At 34.6% G+C, this 7,817-nt stretch overlaps 1 pseudogene; it reads left to right on the top strand.

Moving 5' to 3' along the window:
• Window positions 1-4,330: 4,330 nt before the first annotated feature.
• LOC122891000 lies at window positions 4,331-5,230 on the top strand (annotated as a pseudogene).
• The last annotated feature ends 2,587 nt before the right edge of the window (window positions 5,231-7,817 follow it).

Below are 7,817 nucleotides of genomic sequence, written 5' to 3'. Positions count from 1 at the left end.
ATGAAGGCAACCTAAGTGTCTGACAATAGATGAATGGATAGGGAAGAGGTGATATATCTATATCTATACACACATATATGTACATATATATGTATATGTATACATATATACCTTAGTATATATATGTATATATATACATATGTATATATATGTATACATATGTATACATATATACCTTAGTGTGTGTATGTATATATAATATATGTAATGAAATAATACACAGCCATAAAAAAGGGTGAGATTCTGCCCTTTGAGACAGCATGGATAGATATAGAGGGTATTAGCATAAGTACAATAGCTCTGATTGAGAAAGACAAATACAATATGATTCTCTTCATAAGTGACTTATTTTTAAAATTTTATAAACAAACAATAATCAGATTCAGATGTTTAAATATGGAGAATAAACTGATGGTTGTGAGAGGAGAGGTGGGGGGGTCGTAAAAGGGGTGAAAGGGAGAGGGAGATACTGACTTTCAGTTATGGAATGAATAAGTCATGGGAGTAAAACACAACAGAAGGAATATAAGCAATGATATTATAAAACCAGTGTAAGGGGACAGATGGTAGCTAGACTTGTGGTGAACATAGCATAATGTATAAACTTGTCAAATCACTAAGTGTATACTTGAAACTAACATAACATTGTGTGTAAACTATATTCACTTTTTCACTTTTTTTTTTAAAGTAATAAAAAAGAAAGCATAGGTAAATTTGTTGAGCATAGAGCGGGCATTTTTCAAGGGAATAATGAGATCAAAATTAGTCACGTGGGTTGTGAATATAATAAGCAGGTTGGGGCTGAGAGTTGAAAGGATAAGGGATTTCTGGAGAGGCTTTTAGATCTGGCAGAGGATTTAATCCTGAATGGTTTTGGAAGAAAATGGAAACAGCCTAACACTGATGTCTGAAATTGTTTTGGGGTTTTTTGTTTTTAACAAATCTGGTAACTGTTCGGACATTTTTATTTCAGAGCTCTATTTCGTTTTAAGGTTAGTAATAAAAGTACACAACAAAAATAAATTGTTTATTTATTCATTCTACTTTATATAGGTGGAGATGTATAAGTTAATAGTCTGGCTGCTACCTTCACTGAAGGGTCCACTACTGTGCAGCTCAGCACTATATTTAACTAGTTCCAAAGAAACGGAGAATAAATTATATCCGGAATGTCAACTGAGTTCCATGGGATTGTGAGAAAAAATAAGTACAGACAAAGGGAAACCATATTGATTGGATCAGCTGGTACGTACACTTTTGCTTTTATGTCACTATATTGTTAGCTGTCTGGATAGATGCATGTAATGGCATCACTATACTTCTTTTTTTTTTTAATTAATTTATTTTCAGAAAAACAGTATTCATTATTTTTTCACCACACCCAGTGCTCCATGCAATCCGTGCCCTCTATAATACCCACCAACTGGTACCCCAACCTCCCACCCCCCGCCACTTCAAACCCCTCAGATTGTTTTTCAGAATCCATAGTCTCTCATGGTTCACCTCCCCTTCCAATTTACCCCAACTCCCTTCTCTCTAACACCCCTTGTCCTCCATGCTATTTGTTATGCTCCACAAATAAGTGAAACCATATGATAATTAACTCTCTCTGCTTGACTTATTTCACTCAGCATAATCTCTTCCAGTCCCGTCCATGTTGCTACAAAAGTTGGGTATTCATCCTTTCTGATGGAGGCATAATACTCCATAGCGTATATGGACCACATCTTCCTTATCCATTCATCTGTTGAAGGGCATCTTGGTTCTTTCCATAGTTTGGCAACTGTGGCCATTGCTGCTATAAACATTGGGGTACAGATGGACCTTCTTTTCACGACATCTGTGTCTTTGGGGTAAATACCCAGGAGTGCAATTGCAGGGTCATAGGGAAGCTCTATTTTTAATTTCTTGAGGAATCTCCACACTGTTCTCCAAAGAGGCTGCACCAACTTGCAGTCCCACCAACCATCACTATACTTCTTAGGTTATCTCTCCTTTTCCTTTCTCCACTCTGGTCTCTCAGGGATTTATACAATGACCAGAGAAGGTAAAATTGTTTTGTGTTTGGATAGTATTCAATCAATCTTCGTCTTATCCAGGGATCTGTGAAATATTTTACCTTCCAGTCAGGGGGCTCTATTACCTGGAAATCTCTTAAAGAACTCACAGACTTACAATAGTAATTCTTGATGTTCAGGTCAAAACATTGTTTATGGTAATATGGAAAGATTAAAGTGTTAAAAAGAAATTTCTTTGCTTAGAGCAGAAACTATAAGAATCTTGCATGCAATCAAGCCTGCATTTTCTCAGTGTGAGAGGCTTTTACATGACAGAGGCAAAGGTGGACTCATGACAAAAACCTGAAATAGATTATGAATGCACTGCCTCTCACATTTTAAGAAAATTAAGAAAATCTGGGGTTATGTTTAAGACCTGTATCATTAGACATATCAAAAAAATAAGTATGTTCTACACTTGTCAATGAATGTGTTTATTTCTCTTCCATTCCAGAGGTTATTTTGTTGAAATAAATGGCAGGGATCCCCAAGTTATCAAACTAGTATATGTACAGTTACTAATTGTATAATTTAATATTTCCAGTCATTGTTCAAAACACAGGAACAATCTCTGCCTTTTGATCTTCAAACTTTGCTGGTATATTATAACAAATATGTGTCTATTCCTAAAAGAAGAGATTGTGATTGTCAAGAAAAATTAAAAGAAAAAAAGGCACAATACAAACTTGACACTTATGCCCTACAGATTTACCCAGTTCATCCCATAGAAAAAAAAATAATACTTGATAATACTATCAAGAACTTATGGCATAGATAAAATGCTGGTTCCTAAGAATAAAGAGAGAATGTGTTGGATAAAAGTCATACAGATAACATTTTAATAATTTGTGGTTTCTAAAAATAAATTTTACAAAAATTTTATTGATTCTACTTATTTACTCTTCTGGAGAAAAGACAAGGAAATACTTGTCATCACAAAATTCCCTTATGAACTCCTCTTGTCCTCAGACAAATTTGGAGAGCAAAAAGACAAAGTGAGCATAGTTTAAAAAGAAAAAAAAAAAACATAGAAAAGTATGTCAATTGTTAATTTAAATAAGGAACATGAAGATGACATAAATGTACCAGTTTGCTGTAAAAATTACGTTATTCGAATAGCTTCACCTATGTATTAAATATCTATGGCTTCTGATTTCTTTCACACAAAGCATTCTACTCTCATTTATAACCAAGGCAATTCTAGTATTATATTTCTAAGACAGGAAACACATTTATTTCTTCTGGTCACATCTAAAAGAATATAAATTAAAAATAACAATAATCATAGCTCTTCTTAAGCTCAGAAATTGTGACTGGGTCTTCAGCTTCCACCAAAATCTTAGAAGACAATAAAGTTTGAAAATGTCATCAGTGTTAAAACTCAAAATTAGGCATTTCAGTTCTAGAAGCACACAACCTTGGAAACTAGAAAACAGTGTCTCAATATCTAAATTACAGACATGATAATGATTCTTGCAGAAACATATCACTCTTGCCTCCGGAGACATATCTAGAAAAATGTTGTTATGGACAATTTCAGAAAGATTACCGTTTGTGCCCTCTTCTAGAATTTTTATGCTTTCAGTTCTCAACTTTTAGAACTTTAATCCATTTTAAGTTTAGTGTAAGAGAGTGGTGTCATTGCCTTCTTCTGCATGTAGCTGACCAGTTTACAAAACCATCTGTTGAGGAGACTGCTTTTTTTCCCATTGGGGTTTCCAATGGGAAGTATGGAACCAAGGAACCAAGGAACTCTTAACTGTAGAGAACAAACTGATGATTACCAGAGGGGAGGTTTGTGGGGGAAAGGGAGAAATAGGGGATGGGGATTAAGGAGTACACATGTCCTGATGAGTACTGCGTGATGTATGCAATTGTTGACTCACTATATTGTACAACTGAAATGAATATAACACTGTGTGTTAACTATACTGAAATTAAACTAAAAGTAAATAAATAAAATTAAGAGATATATTGCAAATGTAGACCATTTGGTAACAGGTACAGGGGTTATGTAAAGTCACTCATAAGGGGGCTTTTAACATAGAAATGTGAATATGGTTTTCCTTTTCAGGAGAGGATGTGTAAAATATTTATGCTTTAACAGGCTGAGTGGATACTGCGAAACTGCACAAAGGAAAAAAGTTCCATTGCTTCATTTCATTGGAGCTAATAATAGGAACTCTTAAAATTTCAATTCCTTTACTGTTCACACACTCTTTCTTTCTGTCTTGTTTCTCAACAGATTTTGCTTAAAGAAAATAAAAAGCAGTATGAGAAACCATACAATGATTACAGAGTTCATTCTCTTGGGCATCTCAGATGACCCACAGCTTCAGGTTGTAATCTTTATCTTTTTATTTATGGCTTATGTATTAAGTGTCATTGAAAACCTAACCATCATCATCCTCATCTTGATGTCATCTCAAGACTCCTATGTATTACTTCCTGCAGAACTTCTACTTCTTAGAAATCACATTCACCAGTGTCCCTATCTCAAGATTTTTGGGGGCAATCATTACCAAATCAAGACCATTTCCTATAACAATTGTTTAGCTCAACTATTTTTCTTCATCTTCATAGGTCTTTCTGAATTTTTTCTTCTCACTGCCATGTCTTTTGATCGTTACGTTGCCATCTGCAAGTCTCTTCATTACACCACCAGCATGAGCAAAAAAATCTGCACCCTGCTTGTCTTTGGGTCCTGGCTAGTAGAATTTCTTACCATTTTCCCACCACTCATGCTCATCCTCCAGCTAGATTTCTGTGCTTCCAGTGTAATTGATCATTTCTCTTGTGACTATTTCCCCATCTTACAACTCTCATGCTCAGATACGTGGCTTTTGGAGATGATTGCCTTTTACTACACTTTTGTCACTCTGATCTTCACTTTGGCATTAGTGATTCTTTCCTACCTGTGCATCCTTAGCAAAATCCTGAGAATTCCATTTGCTAGTCAGAGGAAAAAGGCTTTCTCCACATGCTCCTCTCACTTGATTGTCATTTCCATCTCTTATGGGAGCTGTATATTCATATATGTCAAGCCTTCAGCAAGAAAAAGAGCATCACTGAACAAAGGAGTAGTTATTCTCAACACCTCAAATGCCCCCATGTTGAACCCTTTAATCAGCAGAAACTTGCTTCATAAAGTACTGCTTTCTAGAAACAAATGAAAATATGTGTTAATATGAATGGATGTCATTGTGAAGATCCAATAAAGGGCAAATAAAATTTCAACTTCTAGAGTATCTTCTAATATCCATCTCCCAAATACTTGCTATGATGTGCTCATTTCCTTAAGCTTTCTTTTCAACCTAAAGTAACTTTGTTGTGTCTTTCTTTCAAACCCTCTATAGGTTCCATTTCCTCACTGATTTGTAAGACTAAATAGGATATCAGTGGCTATACAACAATAATCATTTTCCTGATTGTCCCAAATAATATAAATACTTATTTTTACTGTAAAGACTTGAGTAAACACTTTTCATGAATTTATTCTAAAATCTTGTGTTCCATTACTAATATCACATTTCTTTCTTTTTCTTACATTTTCTTTCTTAAAGCTATAAAAAGCATGAAATAAATTATCCAACAATCATATTTTGTGCATACAAACTGCAGTATCTGTCCAGTTCTTCATGCTCAGTTGAGTGTTTATTTTACTGCCTATAAATTATTTAAAAGTCATACATCTTTTCCTTTCTAGCTATGCTCAGGGCATGTGTTATGTCTTTTTTATGTACTACCCTTTTTTAACTGTATTATTTTTATTATTTAAGATTTTAGGGGCTCCTGGGTGACTCAGTTGGTTAAGTTGCTGCCTTCAGCTCAGGTCATGATGCCAGGGTCCTGGGATCAAGCCTAGCATCAGACCCTTGCTCAGAAGGAAGCCTGCTTCTCTGCCTGCTGCTCCCCGTGCTTGTGTCTCTTTGTGTCAAATATATAAATAAAAGCTTTAAAAATAATAAAAAATAAAAAATAAATATTTTAATTTTTATTTGAGAGAGAGAGCATGAACAGGAGAAGAAGAGGGTCTGAGGGAAAGGGATAAGCAGATACCCTGCTGAGTGGGTAGTCTGATATGGGTTTCAATTCTAGGACTCTGAGATCATCACCTGAACTGAAGTCAGATGCTTAATCAATGGAGATACCAGGCCTCCCAAATCTGTATTATTTGTTTAAATATATAATAGATGGAGATGTAGGCAGTCACCATTACACCTATGCCACATGAGTGTTTGATAGGAATTTCATATATAATAATATCTCTTCTCTAGAGAACAATTAACTAGGTATGTCCTAAATAATATCATGTTTAATCTTCACAGCTATATAGTAACACAGATGATTATCTCTGTTATAGGTGTGCAAAGTAATGCTTGGATAGGTTGAGTAATTTGCCTTAGATCTTGAGGTATAACAGCCAATGTGGTAACTGGTTTGTAAAACAAAACAGAGACAAAAAGTTGCGTTTATTTCATGCATATTTAAAACTGTGGGAACCTGAAAAAATCTGTAGCTTTTACTTAGGACCTGCACAATTTTATTGGTGTTTTACATTCACATTATATCATTTGGGCATGATTACATTACTATAGTCTAGTCGGGGAAGGTACTAATTCCTAATATTATAATTGACCAATACATTAAAATTCTAATCAAACAAAACAAGAAGGTCTTCAAGGTCCATTGCTGGTGAGCAACAGAGTGGGAAGGAAAAAATGTATGAAGTATTAGCAGTTTTATAGTACCAAACTTTCTTATTGGAAGACAGATTAAAAATATTAAGTAAACAATGGAACCACATATGATAATTCTCTTTCTCTGACTGACTTATTTCACTTAGCATAATACCCTTTAGTTCCATCTATGTCATGCAAATGGTAGGTATTCATCCTTTCTGAAGGCTCTAGGAAACAAACTGTGGGTTGCAGAAGGGAGGGGGATGGGAGGATGGGATAACTGGATGATGGGCATTAAAGCAGGCACGTGATGGATGAGCACTGGGTGTTATACGCAAATAATGAATCATTGAACATTACCTTAAAACTAATGATGCACTACAATACGTTGGCTAATTGAATTTAAATTAAAAACAAGAATAGACTTAGTACTATATAGTAGATTATCAGTTTTTAAACATTGGCATGGGGGAGTAGCATATTCAGTAGAGATATGCATTAGGAACTAGATGTTTGGTTGTTAATCTCTGAAAAATACTGTCAAGGGAAGCAAACTTTACCTAGTGTGGTTGTTTGCTTGTTGTTGTTGTTGTTTTCCTGTCTCATTGGACACTGTCCTCAAGATTCCTTTTCAAATTCAGTACTAATGTATATGATCTTTTATAGTTTTTTATGAGTAGTCCTGCTCTAGCTATTTTGATTCACTGAAATATTTCCAGTGATCCAGCAGCAGAGAGAACATATAAAACAATAAGTAGCTTATTCTACATAAAATCTGTGTAGAAACCATACCAGACAGTTTTAAAACACTTTCTGATTTTTTTTTTCCTTAGATTCACCTTTGCTGCACCTCAAAGGTTTAAACCATTGGTTTTCATTTTCACTGTCTCCATGTATTTTTTTTTTAATTTCTGTGTACAATCTTTGTTGACCCATTTATTGTTTAGTAATACATTATTTAACCTTCATGTATTCCTGTTCTTTCCACTTTTTTTTCTTGTGGTTGATTTGTAGTTTCATAGTGTTGTGGTCTAGTTTCACAACATTGTGTTATGACTTTGATCTTTTTTAATTTGTT

The sequence above is a fragment of the Neovison vison genome, chromosome 12 (genome assembly GCF_020171115.1).
Source record: "Neovison vison isolate M4711 chromosome 12, ASM_NN_V1, whole genome shotgun sequence".
NCBI lineage: Eukaryota > Metazoa > Chordata > Mammalia > Carnivora > Mustelidae > Neogale > Neogale vison.
This window is presented reverse-complemented; position numbering and strand designations above follow the sequence as displayed.